Source organism: Fukomys damarensis, unplaced genomic scaffold, assembly GCF_012274545.1.
Source record: "Fukomys damarensis isolate Sample0158 unplaced genomic scaffold, DMR_v1.0_HiC HiC_scaffold_33, whole genome shotgun sequence".
Lineage (NCBI taxonomy): Eukaryota > Metazoa > Chordata > Mammalia > Rodentia > Bathyergidae > Fukomys > Fukomys damarensis.
In genome coordinates, this window is record NW_022900945.1 from 48,328,218 (window position 1) to 48,347,528 (window position 19,311).

Here is a 19,311-nt window from a genome sequence, read left to right on the forward strand (position 1 = left end):
AGCTACAACTTTTCATCAACTTTCTTCTCAGTCACAAGTCTTTCTTTTACTTTCAAGTACCTTCGATATTGAGTCAGTACTGTTCCACATTAAAAAACATGACAGATTTCTAACACTCAATATGAGCTTATCACTTGTCCTATAGTAATTTTTTGTTGTTTCCCTAACTTCCTTCCTCTAATATAAATGTCACTTATCCACTAGTCTTGTGAGGCATTCCATAAACTTGTGCCTTGGCAAAAGAGCTGTCCAGTGGAAACAAAACAACCAGCTAATATTCTTTCTAATGACCCATCCATGTCACACAGCTGTTGCTTGATAAATGTTATGCGCTATTTTGTCATGCACCAAAATAATTCACTTTCTTGCAGTTAATGCAAATGTCCTCACTAGTCATTTATTTATTTATATGAGGCCATTGATAAAGTTTAATTTTTGTGCCCACCCTGACTGCGTATGGAATTCCCAAAGCTACTTCTGAATCATACAAAGTACAAGTCTGTCCTGGTTACATACTCTGACCTGTTGTCCCCCAAATTCAACAAATTTTCCAACAAACAACACTATCTTGGCAACAGAATTACAACGCCCACGCTGTCTTTAATAACTGTACCTGGAAAAGGGGTAAACTTTTTTATCTTATTGTGTCCTGACTTTCAGATCTAAAAATTTGGTCTCCAGATTATATGGAGTGAGGAAGAAGAGCTGAATGAAGGTGATCTGGCAGTGCCATATCTTCCAGCAAGGTAAATATTTATGATGTTAGTGGGGAATTGTAGGGTCTCTTCAACAGCACCTTGAGGGTGTGTCAGAAAAATTATAAGAATATGCTTCAGGCAGAAAGAACGTGCTTCCTGTCTCCATAGGGCAAGAACGAGTAGCAATTCAGCTCAGTAAGCAGTTACTAAATTCTCCTGAGAGGTAGCTGATGTAAAAAATTGCAGACGACGGACAAAACACAGGGCTGAGATAGGACAATTGCTGAAAGTGAGCAAACAATGCTCATTTCCCCATGGAAATGCTGCTGAGTCCCATCCACTGGCCTCCTCACTTTGATTGAGGGAGTTAGGATCACTGCTTTCCAGAGCTGTACTATGCAGTGATCCTGAATTCTCGAGATGCTCTGACCACAGGAATTGTTCAAGGAAAGAGGTGGACCACCTCTCTCTGAATGAGGAAAATGGGTAAGTCCCCAAATAGACAGATGGAGTGTAAGAAGTACTGACCAGAAGCAATCAATTTTCCTGGCAGGGCAAACAAGATTGATAGTTGGTGTGGTGGTGGGGGCACCTGAAGCAGTTGACAAGGTTTTTCTTTCTCCAATGCTTTGACTTTCTTTGAAGCACCCTTCAATGGGCACATTTTGGAGGAAAATATTTTAGGAGGCAGATAAGGAGAGTTGGAGGAGAGCTGGGTGGGAAAGTGTGGCTGAAGCCAGGTGAAGAATGCATGTAGTCAGAGGTAATTAGAAGATCTCTAGTGACCTTAGAAAGAGCAGGGTTTTTTGAGTAAAACTGTTTCCTGCTCATTCCTTCACTTATACAAAACCTTGCAGACCCACATAACTCATGCATTATACATGCAAGCCTTGTTTAAGGTCTGTGTGACAAAATACTCAGTCAATGATTATGATAAATGTCAAGCTCAAGAACTGGTTATGGTTCTTAATTTTGTTCAATTACGTAAGTACGTGGGATCTATTTATTGGATCCATCAGGGCAGTAATTCATGGTAATTATTCCTCTTCTATTGATTCCCTAATAGAGTCCTTACAATAGCTCTTTCAATGTGTAATGAAAAGAGCACTGGATTTAGTATCAGAAAACCTGATTGCTAGTCCTGATTCCAACCACATGGTCTTGGAAAACAGTTAAGTACTCAAAACCTGGACCTTAGTGAAAAACTATTGAAGTGGGAAGTCATACCCTCATTCAAGTGATATTTACTGAAGATTGTAAACACTGTTCTGGGCATTAGGAATAGAACACAGAGGCACAAGACATAATCACACACACAAAAAGGCATAATCATCGTCACATAGCATTGGCCTTTGGAGGGAAATGCACAAGAGCAAAAGCCAAAGAAGTTACATGTAACAGTATTTTACAACTATAAATCAAGGCTCAAAATCAAAACAGGGATTTGTTCCTAAGCTGCTTTAAAGATGGTACAAATAAAAGTAAAACAAGAGGCCCATTCCTGTTTCAATTTCAAGCCAAGAAAACTTCTACACATGACCAGAACATTTGACTGTAACTGATTATTCTTAATTATTGAGCACAAGAAGGACTAAGCAAAAAGGCACGCTCTGACAGCCAGATCACTATTCCTTTGAAGACTACGCCTCCTGAGCAAAGGTGTCATCGCAAAGTGGGATACCACACATCTATAGTTGTTTCCGTAGGATGGGCTGAGAATGTGGCTCCAGTAGACCATGTTCCCACAAATGTTTTTGTGGGCATGTCCCAAATTCTTACGATATGCATGGCAACTGAAATGATGAGTGCTTTTGCACTTGCCTTTACAGTGACAATAACAACTGTGACTAAGGAAACTGACCTTTTCCTTACTCAGCCTCCTAGACATTTGATGTGAAGACAAAGGTGAGTGAACTCAATATTACTAACTTTTACTAGCTTAACCAAGAATGTGGAAGACTTCCTTTTCATTTCTATTCAATATGTGCAGCTTGAGAAATTATTATATCATCTGTGTCACTCATGGCTGCATGTTACAATCATGTTTAGCAGAAAATGCATAAGAAAGACACGAATAAAAAGTGACTTCAAGGTTTGAGGACAGAGGAAGGGCAGGACAGAATTTATTTAAAAGAAAGCACTTCACAAGTTTGTGTACCAAAACTACTCAGAAGTATACGGAATGTTTGTTGTAGTTATAGAGCTGGCATAAAGACAGTGATAAGGCTAAAAATGGCATTTCTCTGCATGGCGATGGGACTTCACAGTTCAGCCTTATCCTTGATGGGATATATTAACTGCTTTTTCACAAGATATGAAAAGTAACCTATACCATAAAACCTTAAAATTATAAAGTTCAATGCTGGCAGATTTTATTTTGTTGTTGCAATTTTTCTAATTATTTCATTTTGCAAATGGAAAAATATCTATGCCATGGAGACTTGATCAAGGTGATACAGATAGCAAAAGGTTGCCCTGACTCATGGATTAGTGACCTTTCTTCTCCATCTCCTTGGGCACTGTCTATTAGCAGTGGTTGTAATGAGGACATTACAATTAAGAGATGGGTAAAGAAGGCATGGACATTTCACCAAGCAGATATTTGGGAAAGCAGATATTTTGGTTAAAATTCAATATGCAAATATGTTACACTTAGTGAAACATTCCAACTGTAGTTCCAAGTATAGAGGCTCTAAATACCGATTTAGCTTCCCGGTAACCATTAACTCAATATATTGCAGTTGTATCGAAAGGTCCTTGCTGATCATATCTAGAAAAAATGAGAATAAAATAGAAAACATAAAAACCAGAGTGTCTTTATACTTGGAAAGCTGTATTTAGTTTTTAAGCGTCAGCTTAAAATGGGATTGAACAGCTGGAACAATTCACAGAATGGCAATTAAATTTGCCATGGCAGAAAAGGTTTAGTTGGGAGTTAACTAAAACAAATCTACGATAGAGAGGGGGAAAATTGCAATAAAAATAATGGAATTTAAAAGACTGACGAGTGGCTCATACTCTCATACGTTACTCATCAAAATAAATTGGTGGGACTCTATTGGAAAATTCCAAAGTAGGAGCTACTAGAGCTAAACATAGTGAGGCCCAGCACTTCTGATTCTCAGTACACGCCCAAGAGAAATAAATGTGCATGTCCAAGGAAAAATTTGTGCAAGCATTTCACAGCAGGATTATTTGTAACTTCTCAAAGTCAGTGTGATCCGGATATCAACCTTGTAGAGTACGCATTTAAAAAATCACAGCACAGTCATACCATGGAACACTATACCGCTACAGAAGAGGGCACACTACTTAACTGGGTAACACCACTGAATTTCCCAGTCATTGTGCTAAATAAAAACATTACATTTTGCGTTAGTTCACTTATGTAAAGTCAATAACAGGTAAAATCACCGACGGTGCCAGAAGTCAGAAAAGTGCTAACTCTCGGGAGGGCTGGGCTCGACTGGGAAAACCGGAGGTTAAGTATCTTTTATAGGTTCTGTTTGAACTGTTCTACATCTTCAAATGGGTGATAGATTATGAGTGTATATGCAGATGTCAAAATTTAGTATGCTACATATTTAGTATGATTAATGTTTTCCCTCAATAAGAATTGTGGAAGGTAGAGAAGACCTAATTAAAACTGCAGGGTGCAGTTTTGGCACAAATAATTTGAGGAGCTACTGCATTTGTTCTGTCATTCGCTTTGTATTCCAGGCACTGTGTTCCAGAGAGGGCACCCAAAGGTCCTATATTTTACTTCTTGCCCCTGAGAACTTCACAGTCAAGTGAGAGGACAAATACATTAACACTCTAATAAACATGGCGATCACCATCCCTGGGGTATATATAAGTACTGTGGGAACATGACAAGTTGGTAATGGGACATGGAAAGACATGGATAGCTTCATGTAATGAGCATATTTCATTCTTCATTGACATAAAGAATGAAAAAAATATCAACCAATGCTGTCAGAGAAGGAAGGCTAAAACAAATGAAATAACACTAATGTCTCAAAGCACAAAATTATTTTAGCAGTTTGAGTTATCTAGTTGTCCACTGAGATAGTGTCTGGGTAGAGGAGGCAAAATGTGAGATTAGGAGGGAGCTAAAAAAAATTGGGAAGGACCAAGTAAAGAATAGCAGAACTTGAAAGTGTAGCAAGAAATGATATGGTCATATGGGTATTCTAGAAAGACAAACGAGGGGGTCATAAAGAGTGACACAAGGAGAGAACAGGAGATGGTACATAGAGTCACCGGACACATACATTTTATCAAAGCTTTGCAAAATGAAGTAAGTAAACACTAGACACTGGGCACATATACGGATAATCATTGATAGATGCTGCTCTGATTATTGATTATTAGTAACTGGTAAGTTATGAATGGAAATAGACCTCAAAGTTTGTGTTTTTATTTTTTAAAAAATAATTAATTTATTTGTTTTTAGTACCAGGGTTCGAACTTGGGACCTTGCACTTGCAAGGCAAGCAGCAGAGACACTGAGCTAAACCCCTGGCCCAAAGTTTGTGTTTTTAAAAGTTGAACAGGCAAAACATTAAAAAACCCCAAAGTGGCTACCGTGTTTTGCTAAAGTTTATGTTTCCAGTGAAAAATTCTGCAATAATCAAGAGAAAATTTAAAATATCATGAATGAGTTTTATGCATTAAAGTATTTGGAATAACTTTAGTAAAGTGTTTCTAAAAAGTGAGTGAAAAACATTTTTAAACATGTCACCAGGGTATATTTACATGATTTTGACTTTGGCAAAGTATTTATTGGCTGAAATGAGAAAACCTTTTGGAAAACATAAATCCAAGCAGTGAAAGTTTAATCAATATTGATAAATCTTCAAACAGTTGACATAAGAATGTTTTAGTAAAACAATATGCAAAATTCAAGATGCTGAAAATAGCAAAATATTTTTCATTGATATGATGGCATTATACAGAACAGCAACCAACATATATCTCAGCCAATATCATTGATTACCAAGAAAAATGATTTCAATAGGAAGCTACATGAAAATAATGCCACTGTGGTGACAGGCAGAAAGTCTAGAGTTTTACTTTACAATATCTGAAAAAGGTTCCAGATGTTTTGTTTTGGTAGTAACTCATATTCAATATATTTAGATGGCACAATAAAAATATAAATAAAATAAACTGATATAAATATTTTCTTGTTACATTTTTCTGTCTACTACCATATATAAAATAAATATCAGGGCAATTAAACATTTGAGTAGAGGTGGTCATTGAACATTAGAAAACTGTTAGGATCCCAGTGGGCATCGTGTACAGCTGTAACTGCGAATACTGAGGGAAATCATGGAGAGTCTTGTGTATTCTTTTTATGTAACCTGCAAAACAAAAGTTACTAAACATTCAGAAAATGAAATAAAGATTTAGGGATTTGACTTTAATAAAATATCCAAATAGAAATGCCCGTACTTCTTTGGCTTTACATGAAAGGAATGTAAATGTGTTGCTGAATAAAATTAATAAAGTCAACTATGAAAGAGAAGCAAAAGATCTATAAAATCAAAGGAGGAGGAAAGGGAGGGAGGTAATGGGATTGAAACTGATGAAGATGTTAAATGTACAGCACAAAGGATGAGGTGGAGGTTTATGGGGGAGACTAATTCAGTTTTGAATATGTTGAATTTGAAATAGAGGTGTAATATACATATGAATAATAATAATTATAAAAATTTATATCAGAGTAAACAGTGTTCCACACACTTTTAGTTTGTTTAATTTTCACATCATTTTGTTGGGGGGTACTGGGGATCAAACTCAGGTCCCTATGCTTGCAAAGCAGGCGGTAGCCCCACTGAGCTAAATCCCCAGCCCTTCACACCATTCTTATAAGCAGAATAATACTATTATTAAGAGCTCTTCCTTATTGAGCAATTACTTTTTCTTCACTCAGCAAGTGCTGAGTTCCTCTATAAGCCAGGCATCTTTAGGTTTTGGCATTGTCTCAGTGTACAAGGCATATCTCACTAGACTCATACAGCTTTCGCTCACCTGGAAGGAGACAGAATGAGCTAATTCTAACAGGGAGAAGGTGAGGAGCCATCTTTAGAGGCTAGAGTATGTACTCTAGTTCAAGGATGGTGGTCAGGGCAGTTGACATTTGAACAGAAACTTGAAGGAACGGTGGAAGTGACTCATAGACTCCCCAAGGAAGGGTTATTTCAGGCAGAAGGCACAGAAGGGCGAAGAAGACTGTAAGGTAGCAACATATTTTCTGATGGATTTGTGAATTAGCAAAAAGGCCAGTGTGGCTTCCGGGGGCTGAGTGAAAGGGAGACTTATGGGAGATCTAAGGAGAATCAGAACACAGAGCCTTTCAGGGCATGGCAGAGTCCTTGAGTTTTATTCTGGCTTATCTGTTAGAAAGAACTCTGTGGCTACTGCACGGAGACAGACTCCAAGGTAGCAAGAAAGGGACTAAGAGACTAAATGCTATATCTCTTGACTTATTTTGTAGCTACAGCAAAACAAAACACAGCTGTGGCTTGGCTTAGGATGTAAGAGTTCGAGTGGTTCCAGGAGGGTAGATGTCAGATACATCTCACAGGTAGAGCCAACAGGATTTAGTGAAGAAGCGATTATGGGTTATGGATGATGAAGAGGAGACAATTCACGTCAGAAGGGCCCTGGCAGTTCTCTTGGTAAATGGCAACGCTATTCAGGGAAAAAATGAAGGTTTGATGAAACCCAGGACTGAAAGAAGAATCCAGAGTTTTGATTTGGATGTGTGAAGTGTCAGATACTATATGCTCGATGTCTTTATGTCCTCTCAACAATGTTCTTAACATTTTCAAGGCTGACTGTGACCACCAATCCTGTTTTGTACATGTAACAACTACATTTCAGAGGTCATCTTTAATTTGTTACCATGACCCAGGTTTCGGGACTGCTTCTGGAGCTCAAAAGACAAAATAGACCAGCAGGTTAAGACAGTAATGTGTAATCAATGGATGTGATGTGCTTCACATTTCTTGAGGACCACTACATGCTTATCACGATTATTAGGTACTGTAGCCAGGAAGAAGGAAACAAACATGAAATATTAAACTTTGCTACTCAGCAGGCTTTTGCATTGTAGATTCAGTAGATGATACTGAAGTTACTGGGCAAGTAGGTAACAATTAAAAGTAAAAAAGAAATCACTGCCATAGTAAAAGGAGGTAAATGAAGACCAGAGCACCATGGTTTTAGCTGCTTTTTGAAAGATAGAGGAGAAAAGTTTAATGATAAAGAGTGGCGTGGAAGAAGGAAGTCACTGGGGTAAAGATTGCATGGGAGTAATGGGCACGATGTAGGGATATCACAGAGACAACTGAGTGGAGTACAGGGTAGGCACACACCACTGGAGTGGACGATAAAGGTGGATAGGCATAGAGAGCTCACATTAGCCAGAGCTGTGAAAGTTGGGCAGCACACCCTGGAATTTTTCCTGTGGGTACTGGGAGCCAGTGATAGTTTCTATGTCCAGAGCTGAACTATTGTCAACATTCACCATTTCTTGACTGACATTTTCCTAAGATGTTGCCAAACTCATACTGGCAACGCTTAAATTTTACTTATATTTCATATTTTTCACTTGCAATGAAAACGATCACATATAACATTGAAGTGGATATTTTGACATACTAATTCCCTTCATTCCCAAACTCATTCAAATAATACATTTTTGTTCAAAAAAATTACAACGTGAGGTTATGAAAAGTCCATTTCCCCTTAACATTCTTCCTAGCAACTCGGCTGTTTTCATTGGCTCTTATTAAAACAACCTTTGTGTGAACTGGCAATTTGTTTTGTAAATATCAATGAAAGCATATTTCAGAAAATATAGTAATAAAAACTGACCCAATTTCAGAAATATGCTGGCTGCCAGACATCAGTCTTCAGCTCATATTATGAGAATTTCCAGTAAGTCTTAAATACACATTAACATGAGAAATAGGTTACTGTTTAAGATCAAAAAGGTTGAAAAACCCTTCACTGCCTCTCAAAAATTGCTCAAGTTTTTTATCCAATAAAAGTAATTTCCCTCTTTGATAAGTACACTTAAAATAGTTTCAAGCATTTAAGTTCAACTGGACATTTTCCCCTACTTACTTGGTTCATTATCATCTTAATATCTATATATTTTATAACTTTGAGTATTTAAGTTATCTGAGATATTAATATTTTAACAGTATCTGTCTTGAAGTCTTATCTTTTTTCCAGACCTTTACAAGAATTGTAAGCTTTGTTGAAGACTTTAGGAACCTTTTCCAAATATGCACTATTTAGCTATTGTCACTAAGTTACATTTAACAAGAAAAAAATTATACTTCAATTGAGAGATTATAAGCTAAATGTTTCAAAGAACGTTAATTTGAATGCCTTCTTGTTGTCAGATGAAATACTTCTGCAAGGAAAAATAGAATATTTGCATAGTTCTTTCCAAAGTACTATCCAATTCTATTTATCTGCTGTGATGCCTTTTTGTTTTTTGAGACAGGGTCTCACTATGTGGTTCAGACTGCTCTGGAACTCACTGTGTAGCTCAGGCAGGTCTCAAACTCACAGCAATCCTCCTGCCTCAGCCTCCTGAGTGCTGGGATTACAGGCGTGCACCACCACACCCAGCCCAGTGATGCCTTTTTCATACAAAGGTTTTCTACCCCTTCCCTTAGAAAATATATCTCATTCTATAATACATGGTTCTTCATATGTCAAGGTAAGTCAGTCAATTAATTCAGTATTGATTTTGCATGTATTCTGTGCACCTAAACCATGCCAGTTATTGTGTGATATGTATAAAGAATACAGTGATACCTTAGTTGTCAAACACAATTCACTCCAAACTCATGTTCAAACATCAAAAGGTTCAAAGGAACTAAACATATTTTCCCCATAAGATATAACAGAAAACCAAATAATTGTTTCCCAAAACTACAATAATAAATTTATTTTCTAGTACTTTAACAAATTTAATGATGATTTGTTTTTAACTCTATCATGGCTCTCACAGCTCTGCTCTTAGCTTTACTGCTGGTACCACTAACTTTTTTTGGAGCAATGGTTATGATATTGCACGCAAATAAAGTACAAAAGAAAAAGCACAACAATGGACATTTTAATGGATCAACACAAGCTCTGTATATTGTCTGGATGAGAGCAGCCCTTAGACTAAAGTGTGAAGCCATTGTGTGCATGGCGAGCTTTGACACCATGTGACATGTGATTCACTCTCAGCCAGAACAGGTTTTTCTCTAGTTGGAGTTTTGGTTCGTCTGTCAAGCAAAGTTACAATGTGTTTTTTTGTGTGTGTTTGTTTGTTTTGCTATTTGAGTAGTGGAAAGTTTGAGCTTTGAGCCCTTCCACAACCAAGATATCACTATATAAGATATGACGTCTAACAGCTCATTCTGACTTGTGTTCTCTAAAGTATAAAATGATAGCAGATAATTGAAGGCATTCTTTAACTAAGTATGAGTATTAAGTAGAGCCTTGCTACAGTTTATATGTAGATGTTCCCCCAAAGCCTCATGGGCTCACAGTGGAACTTCTGCAAATGACTGCACTTTTGGTGGTGTGATATTGGATTAGCCCACTGCTTTAGTGTAGCTCTGGAGGTGGATGATGCATATACCAGAAAGAGAAGACCCACCCTGGGTGTGGGTAGCACCACCCAATAGGCCTGTAACCTTCGTGGAATAAAAAGGGAAAAAATAAGGAAGGCTTGCTTCTTCCTGCCTTTTTTGCCCCTCTGCCGTGTTGCTCTGCCTTGGAGGCAGCCAACGATGGACTGAAACCTGCACAAACTGTGAGCTAAAATAAACCGTTCTTTCTTTAAATTTTAGGTATTGGATATTATGTCCCAGTGAGACAGGACAGCAACTAAGAGAGACTTTGGTACCGAGAGTGAGGCCACTGCCGTAACACTGCCTGGCCACGTGATTCAGAAGCCTTTAGAACTGGCTTACCAGAGGAGTTTGGAAAGTTTTGGAGATGTCAGCTGGAGAAGCAGCCATTGAATTCTGTGAGCTGAGCGTGATGTGAGATTCTGGTCAGAGATCAGAATGCTCATAGAGATGCAGCTGATAATGACTGGGCTGAGTATGCTTCAGTTGGGAACAACAACTGTACTGGCAATTGGATTCCAGGCCATGTGTGTTATGATTTGTCCATTTGTCTGCATTTTGCTCATGTCCAGAGGTATTTCTTGAGACTGAGGTTAAGGGCAGCAGGCTGCTTAGTCCAGTGGAAGAAATTTCAAGGCAGTCTAATGTTGAGGTGACATGGCTACTACTGGGGGTTTTTAGTCTGCTGTACCTTGAGAATCAAACAAACCTTGAGAATTAAGAATCAAGCAGAATGATTTTAAAAGTTTTGAGTTTGGGCCAGAAAGGAAGCTCTGATGAAGTTGCCACCTGGAAAGATGGAGTAGAGGAGTGCTTAGTTGTTGCAAAGATAGCACTGAAATGCCAACAGTGTCCTTTGAAAGGGGACAATAGAAACGAAGGCCTGAAGGCATCACAAAAAACAGTAGAACTCAATTCCTGACAGTCTACAATTGCAAAGTTGGGGCAGGAATTTAGCTTAGTGGTTCGGCCAGTTGCCTCGCAAGCGCAAGGTCCAGAGTTCAATCTCCAGTACAAAAAAAAAAAAAGCAAAGGTGAAAGACTTTGTTTTTAGAAGGACCCCTAGGGTACCATGTTTCAGAATGGTGGTAGCCTAGGGAATTTGTTTCTCAGAATTGGCTTCAAAGCATTTAGCCATCTAGGCACTGGACTCCTACAGCCAAGAGAGAAGGAAGCCTAGCTTACTGCAGACCTTTCTGCCATTCATGTGGTACTGGCTTTAGGTGCATGTGGAACACAAGAGTTGTGGGGTCAGGAAGATTTCCACCTAGATTTCATAAGAAGGTCTGAGAGTGCTTCTGTGAGGGCAGTGTGTAAAGCTGTGAATGTGAAGCTGAGACGGCAGTGCAGTCTCCAGAAAGTTGGAGAAACTAAGAAGGAGGATGACCTGAGAAAGTCACAGAGTGAACAGAAGTGGCCCAATAGGAAGGCCATGAGGACCATTGGCAGTGACATAGGGGTGGGACCACAGATTGCCGGGATGCTGCCATGGAACTACCTTAGTGTTTACCCCTGCTGGGTTTTGGTCTTGCTTTGGTACTGTCCCTTGTAATCTTCCCATTTTACACTTTGGAATGTGAATGTTTATCTTGTACCCTTGTATGTTGGAAGTGTAACTTTTTTCATTTTTACAGGGGCTTACAGCTAAACAAATTTCCTTAAATCTCCAAGGAGAATTTGGACTTGGACTTTTCAGCAGTGCTGAAACTGTTAGTACTTGGGCAACTCTCAGAGAAGGACTAAGTGTATTTTGCATAAAACAATGCACATGAGTCTTTTGGGAGCCAGCGGCAAAATGTTATGGTTTACATGTAGATGTCCCCTCAAAGCCTCATGAACTCATAGATGGGGCTTTGGGGGTTGATTGCGTAGGTGTCATACTGGATTAGTCCACTGATTAGTGTTGTTCTGGATGTGGATGATGGACTTACTCAAGAGGAAAGACTTACTCAGGATGTGGGTAGCACAAATCAATAGGCTTGTAGCCTGGATAGAACAAAAAGGGAAAGCAAAAGGAAGGTTTGTTGCTTCCCCTCTGTCATGATCCTCTATCATGCTGCCATGCCTTAGACCCAGGTGACCATGGACTTAGCCCTTTAGAAACTGTGAGCTAAAAGAAATATTTCCTCCTTTAATTTGTAGGAGTCAGGTATCATGTCCTAGTGGTGAGAAAGTAACTAAGATAATCCTAGAGCCAAGGTGAAAGTTAATGTGGTTTAGGATTGTCAGAAAAGCTTGCTACATGATTTCTAAGGCATTCAAAAAATAGAATAAGGAGCAGAAAGATGGAAGTTCATTACCAGCATGGAGACTAATATTGGTGAAAACATGCAGGAGAGAGAACTCATTTACTGAAGATGTATTAAATAGCATGTGCTCTAGATATATTTAGGAAATGAAGTAAGTATTTTATTTTATTCTATTTGTATTGAGTTTATTGGTACAATCTAGGTATACAATACAGTTACATTCATTACTGGGATCCTGTACCTTCACATGACAGGTCTTGATTCTCATTTTTTCCCCTTGTCCCTGCCCTCCCTTTACCACCCCCCCACTTACAAACACTTTATTTCCATTTTTTCATTTTATTATATTTTTTCTTTGCCCTTATTCCCTTTCCCCTACCCTTCCCACTTTCCCTACACGTTTAGCCCTTTTCTTCCTATTTCACATTATTAATTATCCCACTAGGATCTTATGTGCTATTATAGTTTTTCACACCAGAGAAACTATTCAGTATTTACATATGTGTGATTTATTTATTTCACTTAGGAGTATATCCTCAATACGTATCCATTTTCCTATGAATGAATCTAATTTCTCATTCTTTATGGCTGAGTAGTATTCCATTTTATAGAAAAACCATATCTTCTTTATCCAGTTTTCAACTGATGGGCAGATGGGCTGTTTCCAAGTTTTAGCTATTACATACTGTGCCGCTATAAACATAGGTGTGCATATATCTCTGTGATATGAGCCTTTTAATTCTTTTGGAAAGATACCCAACAGAGGGATGGCTGGGTCAAATGGAACTTCTAGTTCCACCTCTTTGAGGTATCTCCATATTGATTTCCATAGTGGTTGCACCTGTCTGCACTCCCACCAACAATGGAGAAGGGTTCCTTTCTCCCCACAACCCCGCCAACATTTGATATTGTGTGATTTCTTGATAGCAGCCATTCTTTGTGGGGTGAGGTGGAATCTCAGTGTTGTTTTCATCTGCATCTCTTGAATGACCAGTGATGTGGAACATTTTTTCATATAATTACTTGCTGCTTTTACTTCTTTGTCTGAGAAATGTCTGTTCATTTCAGATGCCCATTTTTGAACTGGGTCCTTCTTTTTGCGGGGGATGATTGTTTTGAGTTCTTTATATATTTTAGATAATAGTCCTTTGTCTGAGGAACAGCTGGTAAAAAGTTTTTCCCACATTGTAGGTTATCTCTTAGTTCTGTTGATGGTTTCTTTTGCAGTGCAGAAGCTTTTTAATAAGATGAGATCCCCGTTGTTGTTTCTTTCTGCTAGTTCCCTTGTCACTGAGGATTTGTTCATTAAGTCTTTTCCTATGCCAATGTCTTTAAAAGTTCTGCCTAACTTATCTTCCAGTAAGTTTAGTGTTTTTGTTTTTATATTTAGATCTTTAATCCACTTGGGTGTTAATTTAGTGCATGGTGAAAGATAAGGGTCTAGTTTTAATCTTTTGCAGGTTGGGATCCAGTTTTTCCAACACCATTTATTAAACAGGCTATCTTTCCTCCAGGGAGGATGGTCAGCTCCTTTGTCAAAGATGAGGTAGGTGAGTATATCTGGAGTTGTTTTTGTGTCTTCCAGTCTGTTCCACTGGTCTTCAGGTCTGTTTCTTTGCCAGTACCATGCTGTTTTTATCACAGTGGCTTTGTAGTATAGTTTCAGATTGGGAATTGTTATACCCACTGCCATGTGTCTGTTGCCTAGGATGGCTTTTGCTATTCTAGGTCTCTTATGGTTCCAAATGAATTTTTGGATTCTTCTTTTCTAGTTCTGTGAAGTATAGTGTTGGAATTTCAATTGGCATTGCATTGAATCTGTATAGCAGTTTTGGTAGTGTGGCCATTTTCACTATGTTGATTCTTCCTGCCCAGGAGCAGGAGATATCTTTCCATTTTTTTATGTCCTCCTCAATCTCTTTTTTCAGAGTGCTGTAGTTTTCAGTGTAGAGGTCTTTTGCTTCTTTTGTTAGATTGATTCCCAGATACTTCATTTTTTGAGGTGCTATTGTGAAAGGAATTGTTTCCCTAATTTCTTTCTCAGTGAGTCTGTTATTTGTGTACAAGAAGGCTACTGATTTTTGGGTGTTGACCTTGTATCCTGCTACTCTGCTAAAAGTGTCAATTAAGTCGAGAAGTCTTTTGGTGGAGTTTTTTGGGTCTTCAATGTAGAGTATCATATCATCACCAAATAATGACAGTTTAACTTCTTCCTTTCCTATCTTTATTGCTTTAATTTCTTTCTCTTGTCTAATTGCTATTGCTAATGTTTCCAGAACTATATCGAAGAGGAATGATGATAGTGGGCATCCTTGTCTTGTTCCTGATTTTAAAGTGAAGGTTTTCAGTTTTTGGCCATTTAATATGATGTTGGCTGTTGGTTTTTCATAGATACCCTTTATGAAGTTGAGATATAGACCATCTATTTCAATTTTTTGCAGAGTTGTTATCATGAACGGGTGTTGAATTTTGTCAAATGCTTTTTCTGCATCTATTGAGAGGATCATGTGGTTTTTGTCTTTGACTTTGTTAATATGGTGTATTACATTTATTGATTTATGTATGTTGAACCATCCTTGCATCCCTGGAATAAATCCAACTTGGTCAGGATGTATGATCTTCTTGATGATCCTCTGTATTCTGTTTGCTAGTACCTTATTATGCAAATCTCTAAATGTAATGTGCTATATTTATGCCAAGGACAAAAAACATATGGTCATCTCAATAGATATGGAAAAGCATCTGACAAAATCCAACATGCATTTATGATAAAAAATGCCTCAAAAAATTGGAATAGACAGTCTCTACCTCCATTTGATAAAAGCCATCTATGAATAACCAACAGCCAATATCAGACTAAATGGTAAAAAACTGAACTCCTTCATACTAAAATCAGGAACAAGACAAAGATGTCCACTATCGCCATTCCTGTTCAATTTAGTTTTGGAAACATTAGCCACAGTGATTAGATAAGAGAAAGAAGTAAAAGGAATAAAGATAGGAAAGGAAGAAGTCCAATTGTTATTATTTGCAGATAACATCGTACTCTATATAGAAGACCCCAAGAACTCCACCAAAAGTCTTCTAGACTTAACACCTAAATTCAGTAAAGTAGCTCGATACACAGTCAACATACAAAAATCAATACCTTTCCTGTACACGAAAAATAAGACTCATTGAGAGAAATGGGATAATCAATTCCTTTCACAATAGCATCCAGAAAATTGAAATACCGAGGAATCAACCTAACAAAAGAAATCAAAGACCACTACTCTGAAAAACCATAGCACTCTGAAAAAAGATATTGAAATAGATATCAGAAAATGAAAAGACATTCCTTGCTTCTGGGTAGGCAGAACCAACATAGTGAAAATGGCCATACTTCCAAAACTGCTATGTAGATTCAATGCAATCCCAACTGAAATCACAGAAGCATACCTCAACGACCTTGAGAAAATAATCCAAAAATTTATTTGGAACAAGAAGAGACCTATAATAGCAAAAGCAATTCTAGACAATGAATACAAGGTAGGGAGTATCACAATCCCCAACTTGAAACTATACTACAAAGGTACTGTAATAAAAACAGCATGGTACTGGCAAAGAAACAGACCTGAAGATCAGTGCAACAGATCAGAAGATGCAGAAACAACTCCAGACACACTCAGCCACCCCATCTTTGAAAAAGGAACCAAACACCCTCACTGGAGGAAAGATAGCCTGTTTGATACATAGTGCTGGAAAAACTGGGTTTCAACTTGTCAACGATTAAAATAGACCTATATCTCTCACCATGCACTAAACTAAAATTGAAATAGATTAAAGATCTACATATGAAAACAGAAACATTAAACTGGCTGGAAGAGAGGTTAGGTAGAACTCTTGAAGACATTGGCATAGGAAAACATTTTATGAACAAAACCTCGGTTTCACTTGAACTAGCACAAACAGTCAACTAGTGGGATGCCTTCTTATTAAAAAGCTTCTGCACAGCAAGAGAAACCAATAACAGTGTGAAGGTACAATCCACAATGTGGGGCAGAATTTTTACCAGCTATTCCTTAGACAAAGGTTTACTATCTGGAATATATAAAGAACTTAAAAAAAATCATACCTCCCAAACTTAAAGACCCAATCTAAAAATGGGCATCTGAAATGAACAGACATTTATCAGACAAAGAAGTAGAAATAGTAAATAAACATATGAAAAAATGTTCAACATCACTGGTCATTCAAAAGATGCGAATGAAAACAACACTGATATTCAACCTCACTCCAGAAAAATGGCTGGTACCATAAAATCAATGAATAACAAATGCTGGTGGGGCTGTAGAGAAAGTGGAACCCTGCTCCATTGCTGGTAGGAGTGTATACTGGTGCAACCACTGTGGAAATTAGTATGGAGATACCTCAAAGAACTTGGATTAGAAGTCCCATCTTACTCAGCTATTCCTCTGCTGGGTGTCTTCCTCAAAGAATTAATAGAATCATGTTCCAAGCAGCACAATTTGTGATAGCTGAAACTTGGAAGCAACTCAATTGTCCATCAATGTGAGACTTGATAAAGAAAAAAATTTTTTTATGTAAAATGGAGTACTACTTAGTCATAAAGAATGAGAGGCTAGAGACATTTACAGCTAAATGGATGCACATTGATACTCAAGTGAAATAAATAGGACATTCGTGTGTAAACACTGAATAGTTTCTGTGGAATGAGAAACTGAAAATGTAAATAAGGACTAAAAGATATAATAGATAATGTGAAATAGGAAGAAAAGGTGCAAAGGGGAAAGGAATATGAGAGGGGTAGGAAGAAGGAAGGAATGGAATAAATATGAGAAAAAGATAAAATGGAAACAAAACTTTTGTAGATAGGTAGGGGTGGAGGGATTGAAGGGAGAGCAGGGGAATGGGAAAAAATAAGATACAAGATGGTAATGGTGCAAATTTCTAATGATAAATATCATTATATTGTATACCTTAAATGTACCAATAAAAGTAATTTAAAAAAAGAAAGCACTGAAGTGGCTATCCTAACATAATACAAAATATATTTTAAGCAGAAAGCCATTACAAGAGTCAAAGAAAAACAATATATATGGTAATAGGATCAATTCACCAAGAAGATACAATTATTATGAACATAAATGCACCAAAAATCAGAACTCCCAAACATGCAGTAATACTTTGATTCAGGAATGCTTCTATTTGCAAACAATTCAGTTCATAAACAGAAGTGTTTGGCAAAATTTTGTTTCTGTTTTCAAACTCCACATTGGGTGACATACACTACTAAATTAAATTTATAAACCAATGTGCTACTGAACCAAGCAACATTGTCAGTATTGAAGGGAGAAATTGGCAGCTTTATAATAATAGGAAATTTTAAAACATCACTTGCAGTGATGAATGGAACAACACAATAGAAGATTAATAAGGAAATAAAAGGTTATGAACAGCCCTTCACACTCACTGGCTCTAACTGGCACATGCACCACTCTCCGTCAAACAACAGAATATATGGTTTTCCACAAAGGTTCATGGGACATTCTCCAGGGGAGACTACATGTTAGGCTAAAAATTAGTTTTAATAAATTTTAAAAGACTGAGTCGTACGAACTATCTGGTATTGATCACAATAGAATGAACTATCTGGTATTGATCACAACAGAATGAAACAAAATCAACTTTTGATAAAAACTTGAATAATTTGCAACTATGTACAGAAAATATGATCTTATACAATGTTATCAAGGAAGAAATCATAAGAGAAACTGAAAAATATCTGAGATCAATGAAAAAATAAAACAAAACCAAAAAAAAAATAATTGAATGCAGCAAAGTCAGTGCTAGGAGGGAAATGTATAGCAATAAATGTTCACACAAGAAAAAGAAAAAAGTTTTAAGTCATTAAACTAACTTTTACCCTAAGGTGCATAAAAACCATGCTTAAAACTATGCTCAAACAAAAACTATGAAACATGCAGAAAGCTATCAAAATGAAAAGAATAACAAAGATTAGAGCAGAAATAAGTAAAATAGAGTATACAGAAAGAATAGGGAATATTGAAGAGGTGGTTCTTCAAAGAAATTAGGAAAAAATCTTAACTAGACTAAGAACAAAGAAAACTGAAGTAGGAAAATCGGCTGCAAAAATGGACTTTACTACTAAATTTACAGAGATAAACAAAATTGTAAGGATATTGCAAACAATTCCATACCAACAAATTGGCTAATGGTGATGAGTTAGACAAATTTCTTTTTTCTTCCTTCCTTCCTTCCTTTCTTTTCTTTTTTCTTTTTTTTTTTTTTGTTTTTTTGTTTTTTGTGACAGGGTTTCACTATGTAGTTGAGAGTGACTTGGAACTCACTATGTAGCCCAGGCTGGTTTTGAATTCACAGTGATCCTCCTGCCTCAGCTTCCTGTGTGGTAGGATTACAGGCATGTGCCACCATGCCCGGCTAGTCAAATTTCTTGATACACCACATACCATGACTGAATCATGAAGAAACAGAAAATTGGGATGTGTCTACAATGAGTAAGGCGATTAAATCAATTACCAAAAATCGTCTGCTAAAGAAAAGCTCAGGGCCATATGGCTTCATTGGAGTAGTCTACCGAATATTTTGTAAAAATAATTAATAATTCCCCTCAAAATCTTCCAAAAAAATCAAAGAAAGAGCACTTCCAAAGTCATCCTGAGAGAC

General features: G+C 37.4%; 1 protein-coding gene and 1 long non-coding RNA gene across 4 annotated transcripts in view; one reads left to right on the top strand and one right to left on the bottom strand.

The window, feature by feature from the left end:
* The window catches only part of Spag17 (sperm associated antigen 17), a 195,771-nt gene that overhangs the window by 171,024 nt on the left and 5,436 nt on the right, over positions 1 to 19,311 (bottom strand). The gene's annotated exons all lie outside the window — the stretch shown is intronic.
* LOC104866941 lies at positions 1,057 to 4,530 on the top strand. Its single transcript, XR_781612.1, has 3 exons — positions 1,057 to 1,184; positions 2,528 to 2,603; positions 4,419 to 4,530. It is a non-coding gene; the product is annotated as an uncharacterized LOC104866941 (long non-coding RNA).